We start from the raw sequence: 24,415 nt of genomic DNA, 5'->3' as shown, positions 1-24,415 counted from the left end.
CAGCGTCTATTGGTTTTCACTGGAATTTGAGTGGCAATAAGCCTCCCCAAGGTCCCAGTTCTCTTCGCACTTATTCGGCGGAGGCATGATCAGTTCCTCAGTCTTTCCTTCTTCCTTGAATACTAGGTTATTTGGTTTCACTCTTTTATTATTACTACTACTACTATTACTACTACTATTACTACTACTACATTATTATTATTACTACTACTACTTTTTATTCCTTAATAACCTAATCTGTGAATTTAACTACAAAAATTCTATTTAAACTCAAAGCATGACACATAAAAGACAGATCGACAGACCATACTTCTTATTTCGAAGTGTGGACGTGCCTAACCCCCCTTGCGAGATCAACTATCGCGTAGACACCCCGAGAGGAAAACAAAAATGAGTGTTCATAAAAAGTACAAAATATATTTAATTCTGGCTTTTAAAGTTAAAAAATCTTTTTTATTTTTCCGAAATTGAATTGAGATGTTGGTTGCATTATAAGAGCGCTAAAAAACAAAAACAAAAACAAAAAAAAAATGAATAAAAAAACAACAAATAAAAAGTACTCCGAATGTATTGATGCCACTAATGGAGGTCGCACGAACGAAGATCTATTAAATTACAAACGACATTATTTTAGAAAGAGTGTTCTTTATCTTTTTTTTTTTTTTTTTTCGAGGGTCGATTCGAATGCGTGCTTTTATGGAGGGAGGAGGTTGTTTTTACACGCTATCTACTGTACAAAGAACGCTAGAAGTTTACGTTGGATTATTCGGAATACTATTATCATCTTGCGTCTTATTTTAACACTCTCGGCGAATTTAACACAGACCGTTGTCGAACTGGGAATCTATAAGATGTTTTAAACTAAACCTTTCATTTAATCGTCGAGATTAGATTGCTCTCTTTCCGTCAGCCATGATCAGATAGAAGGCGTAAGTTAGACTTAATTATATCAAACATCGAAACAGTTTGTACATAACTATACTTCTCGGGTTGAACACTGCCATTAATTATATGGCTTGCTACTATTTAGCTTAATGCAAAGCTCGCTGTAATTAGATAAATAGAGCACTTTTAAGTAACAGTCAATGTTTATATAAAAACATTGTAGATGTAATTAACTAGTAACTTCCGTCTCGTATCTGAATAGTGAGAACGACTGTCGATTGTTGTATATTCAGTCGTTGGCTTGGAATTAATGCTAGTCCAGGTGCACTCAAAAGCTACAGCGAGGCAGGCAGTCTGACTGCTCGACTATATATAAATCTCCACCCACTTCTTGGGTTAGGAAGTGTTGTTAATGAAATCGCTTGATCTAAATAAATTACTGTCAAGTAGTGGTTAATGTATATAAAAAAGACCTGTAAATATTAAAACATTTTAGATATTATTTACATGGTCTCATTTATAGTAGGTTTTATTCTCTAGGTTCGTAAGGATGATTGTCTAGTTCAACAGCTGTAATACAGCGCAACAGTATCTTTGTGTATGACTATATATATAAGTACTCCTTCTCGAGTTTAGCCTTTTTGTTAAAGATATCGCTGCTCTTTGTAAAATTATATGAATAGAGCACTTTAAAGTAGCGGCTGATCTTTGCAAAAAAGAACGGGAAACATTGTAGATATTATTTACATTATATTATAGTGGTGACAATTGTTGACTATAAAGTGTCTAATCTAAAAAAAAAAAAAAAAAAAAAAACCTGGACTGGTTTCTCAGCGATATTCTCTGCTCTAACAATGATCCATCCGGTTCTCGAGAACTCAACGGCTCGACTCACTCAAATATCTTAACTCCCAGCCTTATATTATGTCATTTATGAAAATTAATGCGCGATCGAACCTGATGATTTGTCGCCTTCTCGTCTCCCATCGCTCGGGTTTCGAGTTCGCACATGCAGCCCACCTCCGTGACTGCATTCACATTAAAATTTCCACTATACGCCCCCCTGATCTCATGATCATAAACTGGGTAGGGAAGTAGTATTCGTTTCCACTTGACACAGCTAGCGCTCAACATTCCGCTAGACACAGCTAGCGCTCAACACTCCGCTAGACACAGCTAGCGCCCAACACTCCGCTAGACACAACTAGCGCTCAACACTCCGCTAGACACAACTAGCGCTCAACACTCCGCTAGACACAGCTAGCGCTCAACACTCCGCTAGACACAGCTAGCACTCAACACTCCGCTAGACACAGCTAGCGCTCAACACTCCGCTAGACACAGCTGACGCACATCACTCCACTAGACACAGCTAGCGCCCAACACTCCGCTAGACACAGCTAGCGCTCAACACTCCGCTAGACACTAGACACAGCTAACGCACAACACTCCGCTAGACACAGCTAGCGCCCAACACTCTGCTAGACACAGCTAGCGCCCAACACTCTGATAGACACAGCTAGCGCTCAACACTCCGCTAGACACAGCTAGCGCTCAACACTCCGCTAGACACAGCTAGCACTCAACACTCCGCTAGACACAGCTAGCGCTCAACACTCCGCTAGACACAGCTAGCGCTCAACACTCCGCTAGACACAGCTAGCACCCAACACTCCGCTAGACACAGCTAGCACCCAACACTCCGCTAGACACAGCTAGCGCCCAACACTCTGCTAGACACAGCTAGCGCTCAACACTCCGCTAGACATAGCTAGCGCTCAACACTCCGCTAGACAGTGCTAGCGCTCAACACTCCGCTAGACACTGCTAGCGCTCAACACTCCGCTAGACACTGCTAGTGCTCAACACTCCGCCAGACACAGCTAGTGCTCACTACTCTCCGACAGACAGATACTACTTAGCAAAAGTGGGGCTACACAGCTAGACGCAGAAATTAATTGTTAAAGTTCTGATTTAAAAACGACTTTACTTACAAGTCGACTAAATCGCATTGTAATTCTTTTAACAACAACTATTTTTTCTTCAAAAAAAACCTACTTGAATTGTACTCTCATCAAAATAACTATCATTCAAAAACGACACATTTTTTCTCCTTTTCAACACGACACGATTTCGTGTTAAATTCCGTATTTAAAAATAACTTTTAAATACATACACGAATCACATTTTAAGTTCTTTTAACAGCGATGACTTTTTTCAAACGCCATAAAATCCGACTGGAATTGCACTTTCATTAAAAATGAAAGTCGTTTAAAAACGACACCTTTTTTTTAACACAACAGGATTTTCCTCTAAATTCCTTTTTTAAAAAACGACGACTTTAATACAAACAAGTAGACCGAACTGCATCCCAACACGTTCATTTGATGACGATAGTTAAAGAAAACCAACGAATCCCACTGGGATTAACAAACAAAAAGACAAAAAAAGTCCGACTCATTTCATATCTTCAACCGTCGCAGTTTGACACGACTCATTCAATTCTCTCTTTGACAACGCTTTTCAATTTTCAACGCGACTTTTAATTTTTCAGGTTCGACGCGAATCATTTAAAATTTCCCATTTCATCTCGGTCGCATTGGTTCCATATTTAAAGCCGAAATAGCTTCTAATCTAAAAAAAAAAAAAAAAAAAAAAAAAAACCTGGACTCGATTCTCAGCGACACTCTCCGCTCTAACCAGGTTCCATCCGGTTCTCGAGAACTCAACGGCTCGACTTTCTAAAACATCTTAACTCTCGGCCTTATATTATCTCACTTATGCAAATTAATGCACAATCGAACCTGCTGATTCGTCGCCTTCTCGTCTCCCATCGCTCGGGTTTCGAGTTCGCACATGCAGCCCACCTCCATGACTGCATTCACACTACAATTTTCACTACAAAGTGTATGGTTTTAGATTTGATTTCCTGAATTGGGATGAGTGTAGCCACACTCAAGGACTGAAGTACATCGAAACAGTCTATCTGTTGGTGATTATATGTTTTTCTCCTTGAGTTGAGCACTGTTAGTAATGGTATCGGTGGGTCTTTGTAAAAGTATAAACAGAGTACTAAGCGGGCATATGTTGTTCGTGGGCTTAGTAATGACATATGCCGACTATTCATTTGCGGTTTGATTTCCTACCTTAGGATGAGTGTTACTCTAGCCGCACTAAAAGTATGTGATACAGCAACACAATCCGTATATAGATTATATCATGTAACGAGCATGAATGGAAGCGCTTAAGAATTGTATGCCAATGTTTAGTCTGGCCTACCTACGGTGAAAATGAGTTCGTCCAAAGGCTATAAATCAAAAGCCGATAAGATCCATTCAAAGAGTAACTTCTAAGGTTGTTTTGCTAACGTGTCATGTTGAGTCACTGCGTTCGAGATCGTGTCGAATCGTTGGCGTTTAAATTCGAATCGACAGGGTTGTTCGAGATCGTGTCATGTTGAATCGTCGGAGGTGTTCGGATTCAAATTAACTGAATTGTTCAGGATCGTGTCGTGTCGAATCGTCAGAGGTGTTTGGATTCGAATCGACGGAGTTGTTTGGGATCGTATCGTGTCGAATCGACGGAGTTGTTTGGGATCGTGTTGGGTCGCATGGATGAAATTGTTCGAAACCGTGATGCTGCGTGTGATTTTTTTCGTATCTGTTCCCTTGTGAAACAACAAGCTATTTCGATCATTATGGCCTGCGACCCAAAGCTCATACCAGTACATGATGGCAGTGAATCCGGAGGGTCAATAGTGAAGTAGTTGGAGAAAGCTGAACTGTTACCTTATATGAGTGGGATGAAGCGCATCGTGCGTCATTCTGATGCGCTTTTCAGGTAGCATATATGCTGTGTACAAGCAATTAAGTGAGCAAAAGCGCGCAAATTTTGATTGCGTAATGAAAACGATGTATACAGCCTTTACTTTGGATCTCGTCACTGCATGGAAGCAGTGTGCAGCACTCTGATTTCAACCAAGTAAAACGGTCGATGGATTTTTGCCAAAACTATACAGGCTTGCGGTCCTGTTTAGCAGCGTATCAGATCAGTGCCTGCAATGTGCAGAACTATTCAGAAGAACTATTACGAGCATCCTCCCAGATGAATAACCTAGATTCGTTACACGTGCTTGTGTGAGATCGTTCCATTTTAAAGAGTTGCACGGGAGTTCCTGAGCAGGCAGCAGTAGCTGTACAGTCGGCACAAAGCACACCTAAGGAGACAGACACTTTCTCGCAGTGTTATAGTTGTAACAAGCCCAAGCAAGGGGCAAACGATTGTCTACTGGATAGTGAGACAGTAAGAGGTGCTAATATCAAGCCCTCAATAAATATCACGGACTATCAATGTCAGCGGCATGGGCACATTGCTCGATTTTGTCCGGAAAACGAGTAGGGGGGGGGGCAACAATCCAGCGACAATCCAATCTCCTAAACTGTTGTAAATGGCACATTGCTGGTTGTAACTGTTCGCACCAATGGACTACTATGTACAACTCTAGTGGATACTGAATGTCACCTTGCATTGCAGTGGAAAGGCAAAAACCATTCGAACGGACTCTACATTGCTGTTTGGACAGAAGAAAGTGCATCCTAAAGCAGCCTCTGAAATGTCAATTAGGCGCCGCCTCTCCACGTTACGAGATTTGGCCTATGCACTGAAGATTGATGTGGGGCTCGTTAATTCCAACAATAACAGAGCTAACCAACTAACTCAGGTACCACAGCGATAGTTAAATGAAATATGTAAAAAGACAGGACCCATAGAACGTGTGTGTATGTACTGTAGTCGCAAAATACAATATTTATCAGGTACAAGCCATCCTGGTTTGAAGAGGACATTGTACTTTGGAAAATTAGTCAACCCATTAATAAGTAAAGCTGAAGTGTGGACGGTGGTTGAGGATTGCACAGAATACCAATCCATAGATTGTGTTCTGTGAAAGGGGACAATCAATTGAATTACTAACCGATAATGGCGTAGCGTTTTGCGAAAAGATATTTGCTGAGTTTACAACGATGTGCGGCATGCAAGTTCGATTTCGGTGATTCCGCGTACCCTTGAGAAATAGAATAATCGATAGGTCCCATCGCACAATAAGGCGCAAGAACAAGGTGCACGATCTTAGAGGCAGTGTACTGGCACAACGTTACGCCTAAAGACAACAAGATAGCCATGACTGCACCTATAGCAAATGTACTATACACCTATAGCAAATGTACTATACACCTATAGTAAATGTACTATACACCTATAGTAAATGTACTATACACCTATAGCAAATGTACTATACACCTATAGTAAATGTACTATACACCTATAGCAAATGTACTATACACCTATAGCAAATGTACTATACACCTATAGTAAATGTACTATACACCTATAGCAAATGTACTATACACCTATAGTAAATGTACTATACACCTATAGGATGTGTGTCAAGAGTATCGATGAAGTAGTATTGCCCGACAATGCAGTTTCTAATCCGTACAAGAAGGGAAAAAGAAGGGAGGTGCTGTTTTTTTTTGTGAAAAATCCGCGGGAAAGATTACGACGCCGTTCAGCACGGGTACGGTGACAAAAATCAATAGACAACATTCATTTGATGTAACACCATGCCACATAAAGGATGTGCGCCCAGCGTGCTGACATGATTGCTCAATCTGTGACGAAATTATCTCATCAGATGATGAAGTCCGACTGCTGTCCGAACAACTACATTAACAAAGCTCCTCGGAAGATGATGCACTCAAGTATCAAGAGCAGGAAGAGTTCCATGATGCGACAGTCGAAAGCACCTCCAAGGAAGTTCCTTAGCCTGTATCATTAAGGCGACGTACAAGGAAAAAGTGACCTGCCCAACATTGCCATTGTGTGATCTCAGGATCAGGGAGGATGGCAACGAGTATGCGTGGAAGCGCTCAAGAATTGTATGTTTAAGTCGGGCCAATCTACGGCGAAAATGAGTTCGACCAAAAGCTATAAAAAAAAGCCGATCATTCTCTCTCTCTCTCTCTCTCTCTCTCTCTCTCTCTCTCTCTCTCTCTGTGAATTCGTAACCTATGGAATAGAAAACGGTTGGGTCGATTTTTATTAAATCTCACGTGAAGTTACTTTATGTGTCTGGTAGTGTTCTTATAAAAGTTTTGTATCGGCATCGGGGTGGAATTGCTCACTGCCTGAAGAGCACTGACCGCAAAATACTAACGAGGCTGTACAGGGAATTGTTAATATGCTAGAATTCCCTCTTGTAGGAATGCTGGCTTGACACTCCACATCTTTCCGGCTTTATGTCACATTTTCTTGCAGTAGAAAGGAAGTAAATACTGCGAATCGTGGCAGTTATGGCTCTAGAAACATGACGCGTACTTTCTGTACCATAATTTTTGTTAATTATACCACTAAAGCCGCAACACAAAAAATAATTTAGAGACTAAAGTTCAAAATGGTTGACACAATCGGCTCATATCTATTTCTTCCATATCTCACGCAAACCACCCTGTTTGAGGTAAGACGAACCTCACATTTGCTATCAAAAAGCTTGACAGCTGGACACGTCTATTGAAAACAAAAGTGACAATTATGATGAAGAGATACCTCTATGATGAGGCCTTATCTATTCTTATTGTCATTGAAAAGCACAAGGACAGATCTTTCTTCTGATGGGTCAAATTTGATCCATGGATACGAACAGACTGAAATGGATAGATAACGAAGAGACGAAAACACACGGAAACCTAACATCTAAATGTACAGATAAGAGTAAATTATCCATGTGTTCGGAAATTCGAGATATAATCGCTGTTTTTGTTAACTAGCAGGGATACCAAATGTTGATCGCGAATAAAAGTTAATAAGAGCACATGTAAACTTCTGCTCCCAATCTTAAACACCACGTTACCATCGTATTGATATATTTTTTAATTCATCTAATTTTCATTTTCCATCACTCTCCTACTATCTTTGTTTTCTCGTTGTTCGATTAAAAAAAAAAAAACACGGGGACACGAGGTAAAAAAAAATTCTAATAGCTCCGACGTATTTTTTCTTGGCGCTGCTATGATTCGAACCACGATGTCACTCTTTCAGTTCTGTGATTACTTGAGTTTATTTTAAGAGGTGAGGTAAATACGTGATCTTTATCAAGTCATAAGATGGGCTGTGACAACAGCATATTCTTTTCATTGTTTTGACTCTCGATTGTGAATCCGTTGATATTTTATATGCTTTTATATAGTAATGTAGTTCTCGGTTGATTAACTGTTTCTAACTGTGTCGGATATATATTCGAGAGTCAAAACAATTAAAAGAATATTCTGTTGTCATAGTCATAGTCATAAGTAATTCGTAATTGTATTCTTCGTATTACTCAAGCGTAGAACTTAGAACTAAAATGTACTTAGTAACTTATTTGTCAAGGCACAGGTCGTTGCAGATGATTTTAAAAAGAATTTTGGAAATTATTCTTGTTTTAGATGTGTAGTTTTACTACTAATCGCTATAGATAATTAAATATCGCGACATATTTTATACATATATATATATATATAATATGTCGTGATATTTTTGCCTGTGTGCGGAATGGTCTCTACAAAACTACTCTGTCAATTTTTGGTTTACGGACTTTGGACTTGATAAAGAGGAGATTTAGATATGTTGACATAATTCGATTTGGCTTTTAGCTGATAAAAATAGCTACTAAATGGGTTAAAATAAGAAACAATTGGCAGGCGTATGCCGACTTGAAATACTCTTCACCGTTCATGCGTTTAAGTCGGTTGGCTTCGATTCTAAATGGTGGTACCCGAGTTTGAAACCATTACAATTAATTGGGGGCAATATACTGAGTATAAAATAAAAAGAATTGGCTCTTTAATAATAAATACGAAACCTGCATAAATTAAAATATATTTAAGCGTATTTTACGCCCGGGCAATACCGGGATACACCGGGCAGCCTGCTTATATATATATATATATATATATATATATATATATATATATATATATATATATATAAAACACATACTTTTGAAATAATATACATATATATCTCTTTATTGTTGTTTCTGTACGGTATATTATAGTCGCTACTGTACACACACACACACATATATATATATATATATATATATATATATATATATATATATATATATATATATATATTGTATAAATAGTAAACGTATTATTATAACTTTTCATATTGGAGAATTGATATTTTCCACTGGAGAGCCATGTAATTTACAACTGTCCTGTTTTTAAATCTCCGAAACAGCTACATGGTAAGTAGCTGAGGATCCCCTTTTTCTATTTATAAAATTTAGATATGGTTTTCTCTTTCCATCCTTATATAGTTAAATTCTATTTTATAATTGAAAACTCTTGAAAAATCAGCGTATGTTCGTGTTAAGTCTAGTTCTATTTTACGATTTAAATTAAGTCATTTTTTCCATCCTAATATAATTGAATTCTCTTTTGTAATTATAACCTCTTTAGAAGTCGGATTATATAGGTGCTAAGTCTGCGATAAGTTAAATTTTGTCTCTTTTTTCCCGTAATGTAAACTGGATTCTTTATTTTTTATTTTACATTTTTTATTCAAAGCTTATATATATATATATATATATATATATATATATATATATATATATATATATATATATATATATATATATATAGTAATATGTAATAAGAAGTGATTGCTAAGCAGTAAGATTGTACCTCCAAAAGCAAGAATAGGTTTAAGACTCAAAATTATAGAATTTTCCGTAATTGTCCGGATAAAGTATTTTGTAAATTCAGTTTTATGGGACATTCTTTTAGAGTTTGAAGGTTCATTTCTCAGTGCTACATATACTCAGAATACTTACGACTTTCATCCAGATATGGCTGACGGAACGAGAAAATATTGCGAAAGTTTCCGAGTCCGACAGAAAAATTTCTGAGTTTGACAAGACACAGCTGATAGTAGGTAACCTTCGGCGAATCGTTGTGAAAATCACACTCTAAATGAATAATTTCCAATTCTTTAATAATATTGTTATCTGACTTGTTTGCTTGCTTGTCACCCTGCACGCTTTTAATTTGCATTCGAATTTTTAGATGGAGGGAGAAAGTGCAAATGAAATTAATTAAAAAGCGAGAAGAAAAAATGATAAGAGGAATGGAATGATGTAAACGATTAAATTAAAAGATAAAAAGATAACGCAAGATTGAAAAGGAGAGAGAGAGAGAGAGAGAGAGAGAGAGAGAGAGAGAGAGAGAGATAGAGATAAGAAAATCAGAAATAATTGAAAATTCTAAAATATTTTCATGATTCTTTGCAATTTTCAAGAAAAGAGGGAAGGAGAGAGAACGAAAATGGAGATGAGGGAGGAAACAGAAATACGGAAAAACAGAGATAAGATGGGAAAGGGAGAATTGAAGAGAAAGAAAAAGTTATTATGGGGAAGTGGTAGAATATATTATGACGTCACAAGCCAGTTTTCTAAATATTTTATAATTTCAAAATATTTCCACAAATATACGGAAAGTCTAAAAAATTTAATAAATATTTGAAATTCTAAAAAAAAAATTATGAATATATAGAATTTCCGGTAAGAGACGAAAGAGAGAAATAGGATGAGAGATGGATAAGACTGCGAAAAATAGATAGAAAGATCAACAAAGAGGAATGAAAATGAGAGAAAGAAAGAGAAAACAGATAAATTATGACATCGTAAAAGAGTTTCATATTTAGAAACTCCAAAATGTTTTCATAAATATTTAAAATATCTAAGAAAGAAAGTAAAAGAGTTAGAGGGAAAAGGGATACGAGTCAAGGGATAACAAGAGTCAGGGGAGGGAGAGACTGAAGAGAATAGAAAGGGATAGGAAATGTAAGGAAGAAGATGAAAAATTACGCGACATATACGAGGTGTCTTCAAGAAGTTGGCAAACTTTTTGTACTGGCATTAAAAATTGTCATAAACTCTTGAAAATCTAGTATCTTATTACTTTATATCTAATACGATGATTGACCAATTTTCATGATTTCATGTTCAAATGAAGAGTAATATCAGGAATTGGAATACACCCTACTAAAGTCTGATTGTCACAGCTGGTGAATTTAAAAAATGCGATATGGACGTGAGGACACGTTAAAAGAACGATATGCAATAAAATTATGTTTTAAACTTGGAAATAATGCCACAGAAAAGTATGGAATGTTTCAGATTGCCTTTGGACTATTTTGCATGAATCGAGCATTAGTTTTGAGTAGCATAAGAGATTCAAGAGAGGCAGGGGGCATCTGACGGATGATGAGAGCTGTTCAAAGAAGTAAGGAAGCCAGAACATCAGAGTTAATTGGCCAAATAGAGAATTTTATGAATAAGGACCGTCGTGTGTCTATGTCTATGGAGACACTAAATGCACAGTTTGATGTCAGTGTGGGAACTGTACACATAATTATTTGCAAGGAACTGGTGATACGGAAGATTTGCGCCAATGCACCAGTCTATAACTCCATCCTTGTCGCAGATTATTTTACCAAGATATGCATCAAGACAGTTCTTCGTTCTCCTTCTAGTCCAGACCTTGCTCCCTTTGATTTTGGATTATCCCCTAAGCTCAATGTAAACTTACGGGTTGTCGTTATGAGACAATTGAGGAGATAAAAGACGCCGTGACGAGGGTCATATACATGCTAACATAAGATGATTTCCATGAGGCTTTCCAGAAGTTGTTGGAACGATACAAGTGTATTGCAGCCAGAGAAGATTACTTCAAAGGGGACTAGAGTTGCATGTGTGTACTATTAATACATGTGCCAATACGAAAAACGTCTGGAAACTAATTTAAGACCCTTCGTATAAGATTATAAAAGAGTTTCATAAATGTTTGTACATCCCAAAATGTTTTCACAAATATTTAGAAATTCAAAGATATTTTTATAAATATTTAGAAATTCGAAAAGTTTTAGCGAATCTATATATATAACAAATACTGATCCGACGAGTTTCATGTGCTCTAGTAATACACACATATTCACTTAGATATCACAATTATCAGTTAAATACAGGATTTAATCAATCCATCAGTCATGGACAACATCAACATACACGATTTTAGGAGTATGCATTGATTTTCTAATTTCGTAACTATTCGATTCTCTTTTTTGTAGAATGATTTATTTTCGGCCTCAAAATACGCAACAGTTTTCAATACTACTGCTTCATTGAAGCCACATCTGTTTTTTTCTGAAGCATTCCCTTGAGGTCTGCAAACACTCAATAGTTGGGGGCTATATTGGGAGTTAGATGTTCGATAGGGTGAATGGGAAGAGTTATTTGAATTGCAATTCTCGTATTTTTTTCATCGTTGCGATCGACTTCTGATAGGGTGCATTGTCTTGGTGAAAAATATTTATTTCTTCTTTTATTGGTGGCTGTTGTTTGGCTGATTTCATTCCTCAAACGTATCAATTATACCAGAGTATATTTGTAATCTATTGATGGTTTATTCTTCAAGGTAATCGATGAATAAATTCCCTTGAACATCCCCTATGTTCATTGTAGTTGGTTTGAATTTTTGATATGATGTTTCTATGTTTTATTCATTGACACATATTTATGCACAAACTACTTTTTGCTGCATTGAAATAGTTTCAAACAACCCCCGGAAGTTGTCGACGCATTTTTTTATCGAATGTGAATGCATACGGAAGCTATATTAAAAACAAGATTCTCATGAAAAAAAAAGGCGAATATAGTTTTCTGGTATTTTCAACTCTCCTTCCTATTTTGCACAATTGGCTAAAACAATTTCGTGGACTTTTAAAATATTCTTTGGGAGCAACTGCCAAATTTGTCCGACCCGAGAATTTTTTCTAGATTTGTATTTGTACGTCTGCGTTTAAATAAAACATAACCATTTCTTAATCATTACGTCAGACAATGCTGAATTTAGATAATATTTATCAAGTTATTATCAAGTTGACAAAAAAGTTCTTGCGGTTTTTAAATTTTAAATTCGGATAAACATATCTCGGTTTAGACAAAAATGTATCGATCGAAATACTCACAATCAGAATCAATACACTTTTGCCAGCACAAAGCAAGTAACGTAAAGAGGTTGCGTTTTGCTGACGATGAAGTTGCTGAATTCGTTTTTGATATCGCTTAGGTTTTTGAAGCATTTTTCACGCAAAAAGTGATAGTCGCTAGGAGATACGTCTGGAGGGTACGGCGAGAGCAGAGTTTCGTAACCCAATTCGCTCAACTTTTGCGGAGTCGGTTTAGTAATATGCGGTCGGTTATTGTCGTGGCCGAGTATCGGGCTTTTTCTGTTGAATAATGCTGGGTGTTGTTGTCGAAGTTTCTGATGCATTTCATCCATTTGTTGACAATACTTCTCCACTGTATTTGTGTAGACTGCATTACAAAAACTGTAATGGATTAGACCAGTCGCATAATCTTCTTTTGGTTCAACTCTGGCTTCGGGGAGAGTTGGGGAGCTTCATCGGCGTCTAACTGCTAAGCTAAGTGTCACCATTTGTCGTCAAGAACTCACATTTCATTGCAAGTCGCAAGTTGGTCGAGAAACGGGTCATTCTTGTTGCGCAAAAGAAAGGAAGATGCCACTTCATAACGGCGTTTCTTTTGGTTGTTTAATTCATTAGGCGCTCATTTATCAAGTTTTTTTGTCTTTGCCTAGATCGTAAAGAATCCACTTTTCATCGCAAGTCAAAACTCGGTGGAGAAACGAGTCGTTCTTGTTGAGTAAAAGAAGGACAAATTACACTTCATAAAGGCGTTTCTTTTGGTTGGCGTTCAATTCGTGAGACACCCACTTATTAAGTTTTTTTGTTGTCTTTTCAACTCCTCTCAAGTGGTTGGAAATCGTCGTATACCTTACGTCTAATTCAGAAGACAGTTCTCGAACAGTTGTTCGTGGATCGGTTTTGACTAACGCTCTTAATTGATCGTTGTCAGCATCTGATGACCAACCACTGCGCTAATCATGTTCAAGACTTTTGTTACCGCCACGAAATTACTTAAACCACCATTTTGATCTGCGTTCAGTAGTGGTTCCTGGCCAAACGTTTAGCTGTTACTGCGAGCTGCTGCAGCAACTTTTCGGCCTAGCTTGAATTGAAATAAGAAAATTGTGCGAATTTGCTTTTTTTTTCATTTTGTATTCAGCGTTCTGAAAAGAAGACATAATTGTTTTAAAACGATTGTATTTTAAACGATGAGATTAAGCGAAAATGCTTTTTTCATTTTTTTCATTGTTTTGAAAATTTGAAAAGTAGTTTCGTTTAAATAACAGTAATTTTCAAATTAACATGTTAAGAATACATTGTCCCCCGTGAGTGCACAATGAACGAGATATAAAAAAATGACTAAGTTAAGCATTTGCCTCCCTCTCCCTTCATTTAGCCCCAAAAGTCTCCAGGGAATAATAAATCATGGTGAAAATGAACAAACGATGCAATGTAAATTTGAGTTCTGCACCATGCAAAAAAAAGAAATGACTAAGTCCATCATTTGCCTCCCCCCATTTAGCCCCAAAAGCCCTCAACCCATTAACATATTTAAATTTGAGTTCTGCACCATGCAAAAAAAAGAAATGACTAAGTCCATCATTTGCCTCCCCCCATTTAGCACCAAAAGCCCTCAACCCATTAACATATTTAAATTTGAGTTCTGCACCATGCAAAAAAAGAAATGACTAAGTCCATCATTTGCCTCCCCCCATTTAGCCCCAAAAGCCCTCAACCCATTAACATATTTAAATTTGAGTTCAGCACCATGAAAACTGCCAAATAGACATACACACAAAATTTTGGATAAATATGGTGAAATAGTCCCAAAAATGGAGTGTTTTTATTAACCCTGAAAGAACCCCTGGGACGCACCCAATGGTTATCGCAAAGTATAGACAAACAAAATTATATAGAAATCAGTTAGTTACAACTTTTCAGAAAGTTTTATACAAATCCAAGGCATCAATTGTTTAATAAGCACAAAGGTGTCAATTTAGCTATTTTTACCCAAAAGGCAACCCTAGGAGTGGGATCAACCGGAATTTTCCCGGAAAATCCGTTCTGTTACTTTTTTGCTCACATCATGTTTAATGTTTGTGCAAAATTTCCAAAACTTCCAATGCGTAGTTATTGAGAAAAGTGCGGACAGACAGAAGGGACGAACCGACAAGAGTGAATTTACAGGTCCGCCCTCATTTGTCGGGGGACCAATAATCTGATCAGCTACGACTTATTTTATTATCTGAAGGTTAGTACTTTACAGATAATCATATGGATTTTTTATTAGCGTTTCTATGTATATGTAAGTGACTTACTGCATAATGTGTTAATACGTTAAATCTGTATGAAGCAGAATCAGTTTATTGGTATTATTGTCTCGAATTCTTTCTAGAACACCGTATCATATGCGGGCACATATTATGATTTTCAACATCCCTAAGTGAAAATGAATGGATTCGAACTTGGGACCTTCAAGTTGTCAGTTCATGTCGTTATTCCCTTCACTACCGCTATCTCCTATTAGATATAATTAATTCTTGTTCAAAGTTTCAAATGTGATAAACTGGTATCACTTTAATTACAATCTGATATCTCAGTTCAACAATTCATTATACGATACTTACACGCCTCGATGTGATCGCGTTTTCATGTTACCAAGCAAATAAATTCATTTTGCAAATATCTTTGTTTTCGTCGAATAATTTGCCTAAAGAACTTTTACAAGATATAATAAATAAAATAAAAAGTAGGAGACATCGCCTAAATTATTTAATTAGAATTTGATTATTTTTGTAGCGTCTCAGTCAGAAATCGCCTCAGCAGAATTTCGCACATCTGAGTGGTGCGAATTAATCAATTTGATTGTGGCTCATCTGTGCGAGATCTAAATCGCCATTGTTGCCGTCTTGTCTTCCGAGTTGAATTACATTTGGCGGATTATGTCAAACAGGACGAAAGTGAGAAACATTATTAAGATGCGTCCACTTAATCTGCGCGTTTAGAAATGAAATTACGTTACTTGACAAACCAACACACATGCTATTACAAATCATTCGCATTTAGAATCTGCTTTTAATCCGCATGGGATGCTCTCGTTCCATCAGTCATGGCCGGGTATGAATCCTAAATAATTCGGAATTGTCTTTTGCGTGTCACCCACACTGAGGATTCAGCTAGTTGTAAGCTACACTCTTCTGTAAAGGGACGGTTCAATCCTCAGTGCGAGCGATGCTCAAAATACAATTGCGAATTTACATGGAACGTTTAACCAATCATGGCTGACGGAACAAGAGTATACTTGAATAACGGGTTCCGTTCGAAATTCTGTGCAGATTCCTAAGTTCGACAGAAAGATTCCTGATTTTGACAGAAAAATTCTTGTTTTTGACAAGATACACCTGCAGAAGTTTAGAGGTTACATCGACATAAACGTTGTGAAAATAACGTTTAAGGTGAGAACAGTAGTTCGAATAATCCAAATAATACGAATAATGAATCCTCATCTCAAAAATTCAGAAGGCGTCACGTGCCGAACGACTGACAGCGCCACTCATAGAGCTTTATGGAAACTTATATATTAGTGTTCCCTAATCAGGGTTCCATAATCCATTAAGTTCCAGGGTATTACATTTTTATTATTGATTTGGAGTTTTGCATAATGACTAAAAATGGGTGATAAAATACACAAATTGAAAAGAAAAAGTTATTTATTTTAATTAGAATATAAAAATATGTTCTATAAATATGATTCTGAGTACATGTGATATATTTTAGGAACCAATCAAGAATTCAAGATACAATTTACACATGTATGTTAGCCTTCGTCTATGATGCGGATGCCGTTAATCCCAAAAACAAGAATGGTCAGAGATCAGCCAATCACAAAGGACGGAACAAAGCAGGGGAGATTTTATTATTTGTGAATCGAACAATGGAAAGGGTATGTTATGCGTATGTATGGCGGGGCAAGCACAATGTCATAGAAAAATATAGAATTTGACCCGGTCTCAACTGGTAGCTATAGGAGCACTAAATATTGAGAGAAAAATAGGAACTCCTTCCTCTGTAGATGTGGTGTTGCTCATCAGATGTAATGTAACATTTTATTATCACGAGTGAATGTGGCAGAAATAGTGGCTATCAGGTTGGATTATTGAATTTGTATGTGGTATCTGTTGTTGCAAACCTAGAGTACTTTAGTTTAGAGGGGATTTCTGCAATCAATATATTATATATGGAGATAAAATTTTAAAGAGTTTTCTAATGTAGAGGTTCGTTGTGACATCATTATTATTGGTAGGGTTCCGCATTAATAGTGAATCGAATTCTCAAATATTGTCATCGATAACTTTCTGTCAATATTTTATTCTGAGGTCTTTGTGAAAATCTCGGCTGTTTGCTAAAAACACATGAAATAGTTTCTATTCAATATCTTTCAAAAATATTGTATCCTAATAAGCATACTTAAATATGGTCGCTTTTTTTTTTTTAAATAAAACCGGAACAACGATAGAACGAGGGCGAAAAATAGTCAACAGAAACAATGTGAAAATCAGTATATGGCTGTTACATAAGATGTTTATTTCCCACCAATCTGGATCAGTTTTTGTGTATTTCAAAGTATTTTATGTGTTTTTATTTCAGTTCGATATTTTATTCAAGTCGACCATGTGGAACATGACGGTAGCTGTGTGACTGGGCTAGAAAATTGGGTGCGCAAAGTTCGAATCCAGTTCGTCCCACAGAAATATTTTCAATTAGTATATTGGTTATCTTCGCGTTTCTCCTACTGCATGTATTCGATGTCTTTCTAGAAAGAATTTCAACTAGAGAGATATCGGGAAAACCAATGCTAATAACAGAATAATCATATTAAATGAATAAATCGATCGTGTTAGAATTACATTGCCGACCGATCACAGGACGAACATCGGAGTCTGATGCGTTTAATGCGTTTTTGTTTATCTTTTAGGGACAAAAAAAACAATTATACAAAAAAAAAATCCAAACGACATAAAATTTACTTGTTTATAGAAGAATATGAAGAAGAGCGGAAGTGATCACGCAACATGGGATACGAGGAATGGAATATAGATGATGAAAAAGTAATCATATTTTTAAAATGTTCGGCGACTGGCTGTCAGCTATTTTTTGTTTCTAGTATAGCGTAATATATTTACCTCGACTTTTGTTGGAATATTCTTAACAAGACTTTTAGGGCAATTTGCATGCGTGACTTTATGTAAATTAACCACTATTATTTGAGGAGAGGTTATATATAAATACTAAAAATAACCTCGTGATCGACAGAGCTAAAAAAAAAAAATAATAAATAATAATGAGAGAATTACCAAAAAGGCGAGAGGAGCTTAAAAAAAGAACCTTGAACGAGAGAGCTCAAAAAGAATTTACTGAAAGAAATTAAAACATTTCTCCTCACCTCTGTTAACCGATTTCTTCAACAAAAATTAGCATTTTCCAAGACAACCATTTTAGAAACTTCAAACTGACATAAGCATTACCTTTTATTGGTGAAATTGTACTGGGGGACCACCCGAATAGTTACCTTTTTAAGAAGTCGTTGTTTTTTAATATGCACCTTTTTCAGCTGCAATCGGTTCTGCTACGTAAAAAAAAACAATATATAATAGTGTTGCTGACTAGAATTATGCGCAAAACTGAAACAAGCAATAGCCCATGGTTACTAGTATATTAATGTCTCACCGTCATTATTTTTGGGTTTACTTTTGTTTAATATGGTGAAGTGGGTGCGCATGCGCAGAAATTGCCAGTGATTGTAGCAGACGATTTTTTTCACTGCAAACGAAAACTACGAAATTAAATTCTAAAACTAATATTCATAATCTTTTCTGTGCAAAGAAAGTTTTATTTGTTTTCATACATTTATCTCCTATTTCTTTCCATTTTTTTTTTTTTCTGTAAAAAGTTATTTCAACATTTTCTTCGGGGGGGGGGGTGACTACCAATACTGTGGATTCCTGCTACGGGTGTAGCAACAAATATTTCAACACAGTAAAGGCATTTCACAAAGACCCGAGCAAGCAATTTTTGCGAAAACATGGCGTTTTGCCGACAAATGTTACCTGTCCGCAATGCAAAAACGAGTGTTCGTTCCGAGAAGGTAAACGAATCTGAAGGTGCGCGCACTATACAAAAGTGGGAAAGAAAAAAAAAGTATTGCAGTTTCACTGTCGTCGAAACAGGAACATTCATTGCTCGGATGCCAGCGTGGAAAATAATAATGTTCGTCAACCATTTTTTAAGTAATATGTGGAACCATCGGCAGTACGCGAAAATCTGGACATTTCGCACCACTCCTCAGTTGATTGGCGGTCCTTCTGAGAAGATTTAACAACCAGGAACCCATTGGCGGCCACAGGATAGTTGTCGAAATCGAAACCCTTATTGTGCGCCGAAAGTATAATAGAGGAAGGATGGCTAGTCCAGATATGGCTTTTCGACGGAATTGAAAGAATTTCTAAAAAAGTTTCGTCGCGTTGACGAGCCCAGATGAAAAACGGGACGCAAAACTGATCCCGTTGGTGCACAAGTTTATCCTTCCGGGCGCAATAATTTCAGTGATTGTTGGAAGGCATATACTAACCTCGACCGGCATATTCCACACTACACCATTAATCACGCAGAAAATTTTGTGGACCCTCAGAATCCCAGCACCCATACACAAAATGTAGAACGAATGTGGCTAGATGTAAAGCAGTGGGTTAAGGTGCCTGGTATTCGGTCAGAATTCATGCAGCAATACCTAGCCATATATTTATTTATAGGGAGCGTGACGAGCTCTGCCTATTTTTTGTTTTATTTTTATTTCTTTTTTTTTTTTTACAGGCTGCTGCATTGTACATACACAAGTCAGAACTGTGGGAAGAGGTTTCTTGTTAAAAAAAAACACCTTCCTTCCTTAAAAAAAAGGAAAAAAATATATACTAACCTCAACTTTTTCCTCCTTGTAAAAAAAAAAATAAAAATAAAAAATAAACTAAAGTTAACCCTGAACTATTTTCTTTCCCTGTGTGGGGGGGGAGTGGGGGGAGATATTAACCCCAAACCTTTCTTGTAAAAAAAAAAAAAATATCTGTACAAAGAGAATGAAAAAATGTTCGCTTTTTTATTTATTTTTTTTTCGGGGGGGGGGTCTTGCGCAGTGTATTGCCGGCTGTCTTGCATGACAAACATGGTGGCCATTAAACTATTACAGAAAGCATTGTTTTTTTTTACAAAGCAGACCCGACTACAGCTGTAAACAGTTGAATATTAAAAAAAAAACTTAACGGTAAATATTCGGGTGTTCCCTCAGTGCACTTTTACCCTTTTATTGTATTTGTAATTCTAATTCAATATAATTTGTTTTTGAATGTTGGTTTTTAATTACCTTCGTCCAAAAAACGGAATGTTGTTCTTCTACAAAAGATTGTTCTTTTCTATAAACAAAAAAATGGTGTTAAAAATAACTAAAAAAATTCTACTGCTTTATAATTGAACAAATTCGCTTGCAAAGACTTTCAAACACAAAGTATATTGAAACGTAACTTTTATTGCCTTTGGTAACAATTGTACTTCTATGAGTAAATAGTAACAAGTCGCTAGCGCTATTCTTTTTATTCGGCAAAAACGCCTTAATTACCATAAATATATTATAATTTACTATCTAGCTCTACTCCGCATTGAACAATGTTTAAGTAAACACTGGAAATATATACATAATATATTACATATATATTTCGCGTGGATACATAACATAATATTCATGTTAACTTGGAAGAAGGAAAGGGTTGACACTAAGTGAACATTCAAATAATATCTTCGTAACCAATAGGTTGATATATAACGCCATAATGGTTTCTTTGTATTCTTCCATTAAAATGGCGGAGTGTAAATGAAATATTGAAACCATAAAATCACTTACATTTTTATGTTGGCAATCAAACTTTCAGTCTTTCGCGTAGTCTGTGTATTTGTGTTTCCAATGAAAGGATGATGAACGTAATTGCCAATATTATTCACATACCCGATCCCACCCCTTGTACTGATGAATATATTTTATCAAGAAAATTGTTTGTTTATTTTTTTGTTTTTTGTTTTTTAATAATTACGCATATTTCCGTTTTATTCTCTAACTAGCGGGGGTGCCCGGCGTTGCCCGAGTGTTTGTTTCCGTGACGGGGGGGGGAGTTTTAAAAAATGTTATGGTAGGTAAGTAGGAAGGATCAAACCCGGAGTCATGAGTAAAAGTAGGAAAATAAAGTGTGAAAAAAAAAAAAAACATCTGCAACCTTAACAGTTCGGCCACCAAGAAAAGTCCATTCCAGTTGTTTAGGAAAAAAAAAAAAAACGACAACGGTAGGTCGGCGCGAACGTGAAAATATAATGTGAATTGTCCAGCACGCTAACCACTACGCCACAGAGCACTGCAGCTTAGTTTAGCGATTTTAAATAACTTCACATGAAAGAACTACGAAGCCAAACCGGTGTTCTCTTCTCAACTGCTCCTTGTGAACGATCCTCAAACGGTGTTAAGTGGTGCCAGGGGGAGGATGAATTTATTAGAGAGAAAATATTTTACCACTTCCATTGATCTTAACCGATTTTGGCCGTGACTTCTCAGCAGAAAAAGTATAGAAATCTAAGATTATAGAGGAATTTGAGAAATAATAAGCCTATAACACACCTCAGATATTGTTCTGCCGTTTGTGCATATTATATTTGCATGAGATATCTTGATTTTTAATCCTATTAATGTCAAAATCAGACGAGAAAAAATGAGTTCATTTTATTTATATAGAGATTACGCATATTTCCGTTTTATTCTCTAACTAGCGGGGGTGCCCGGCGTTGCCCGAGTGTTTGTTTCCGTGACGGGGGGGGAGTTTTAAAAAATGTTATGGTAGGTAAGTAGGAAGGATCAAACCCGGAGTCATGAGTAAAAGTAGGAAAATAAAGTGTGAAAAAAAAAAAAACATCTGCAACCTTAACAGTTCGGCCACCAAGAAAAGTCCATTCCAGTTGTTTAGGAAAAAAAAAAAAACGACAACGGTAGGTCGGCGCGAACGTGAAAATATAATGTGAATTGTCCAGCACGCTAACCACTACGCCACAGAGCACTGCAGCTTAGTTTAGCGATTTTAAATAACTTCACATGAAAGAACTACGAAGCCAAACCGGTGTTCTCTTCTCAACTGTTCCTTGTGAACGATCCTCAAACGGTGTTAAGTGGTGCCAGGGGGAGGATGAATTTATTAGAGAGAAAATATTTTACCACTTCCATTGATCTTAACCGATTTTGGCCGTGACTTCTCAGCAGAAAAAGTATAGAAATCTAAGATTATAGAGGAATTTGAGAAATAATAAGCCTATAACACACCTCAGATATTGTTCTGCCGTTTGTGCATATTATATTTGCATGAGATATCTTGATTTTTAATCCTATTAATGTCAAAATCAGACGAGAAAAAATGAGTTCATTTTATTTATATAGAGACTATTGAGCTGATTATGTACTTTCGTTAATCTAAATTATTGGTTGTCATTCCTATAATTTCCCCTACCTTTATTAGGGTTATTTGCATAGTTACCAATCCAATGTGTTCTCGTTTTCTGTCTTCAAACTATATATATATATTAATATATACATATAGGCAGCATGACACTATAATTTTTTTAATAAATTGTTAAAAACCAGTTAGATTAATTTATCCTGAAGGATGGGAAAGTACTCGGATTTATGATAAATATGGTGATTACATCAGCCAGTTCCCGCCAGAAGTGAAGACTGTTATTCGCAAGTTGGAAAGGATCGAAAATAGAATAGATAAAAAAAACGTCTATTTTATTTAATGCAATGTATATATAACATGTATAAGCTTCGCTACACTGACATGTAAATGTTTCGATCTTTCAATATAAACACCTAGATGAAAAGACAGACTTTTCGCCTAATGAGATCTTGGTTATTAATTACTAGAGATCAAAACATTTTCATGTCAGTGACGCTAAGCTTGTACAATTCTGTATGCATAAATATAAATATAAATTTTAATTATTGAGCATTATGAATCCGGTTGGTATTCTCTGGATTTTTATCTTACAAATTTATTCTTAACCTGGACTTCTGTTGTGGCACAATGAAGCTCCAGTTTTGGAGAGTTGGGGGCTTCTACATTGATTGGCCTTGTGCAAAACTGGTTCGGTACTTGCTGGGAGGCAAACACACATCCCAGTGAGTTCACATTTTTAAAGGTTGACACTTTACAGATGACGACATTGTTTATGAATTCGGTGCAGAGTGAAAAGTCAGTCATTGAATACTAAAACTGTATTTTAAAATAATATGTGCAATAAAACTCCTCTCCCTTTCTCTCACTCTCTCTCTCTCTTTCTCTTTCTCTTTTTCACTCCTTTTCTATCTCTTTAAATGAAGAAAGAGAGTTGGATTCTGATTGTTTTATTTTATTAGTAAAGGCGTAGACTTCGTGGAAAGCAGACATGCAGTAGTTTGGTCCAGTCGCAGGTGACGATGGACGTGGGTCAAAAATAGCTAATTTAAATATGCTTCGCCAATGTTAAACGTGTAATAATTATATATTTTTATATAAAAATTATTTGTTCGCTATTTATATAGAGGCGTTAAGTTTCAGCATGACATTTATTGCTGAGGATAGAAACGCTGCCTGTAACGACGCAAAGAAAACTCAGGACCAGACAGTTATAGTCGACAACAGATCGACCCGCTGATGCTTCCATGTGCCTATCGTTTGATATCGTGATATCTGATGAGTTGGTTGCCGTACAGAGGACGTTTCCTAGACCAAGTACACTCTCCGGCAAACGATAGTATCATACTATATATATATATATATATATATATATATATATATATATATATATATATATACACGACTACTCAATCCCAGAAACTTAATTAATACACTAAAATATAATTTTATTCGTGAATTTTCAGTATTCATTTCAAAAGTGCTCAATACATAGGAAGAGTTACGTAGTAATTTATAAATATATATATATATATATATATATATATATATATATATATATATACCTGACTTATCTCACGAGAATCAAACGCGGAATGTTCTGTTTAGCTTAATTGCCGAATAAATTTTGATAACTTACATATATATATATATATATATATATATATATCGTCCATCATATATATATGTATATATATATATATATATGTATATATAATGGATAAATATATCGTCCATTATATATATATATATATGTATATATAATGGATATATATATATCGTCCATCATATATATACATATATATGTATATATATATATATATATATATATATAAAATGGATATATATATCGTCCATTATATATAGGTATATATAATGGATATATATATATATATCGTCCATTATATATATGTATATATAATGGGTATATATATATATATATCGTCCATTATATATATATGTAT

The sequence above is a fragment of the Euprymna scolopes genome, chromosome 39 (assembly GCF_053919585.1).
Source record: "Euprymna scolopes isolate OS-2025 chromosome 39, ASM5391958v1, whole genome shotgun sequence".
Lineage (NCBI taxonomy): Eukaryota > Metazoa > Mollusca > Cephalopoda > Sepiida > Sepiolidae > Euprymna > Euprymna scolopes.
This window is presented reverse-complemented; position numbering follows the sequence as displayed.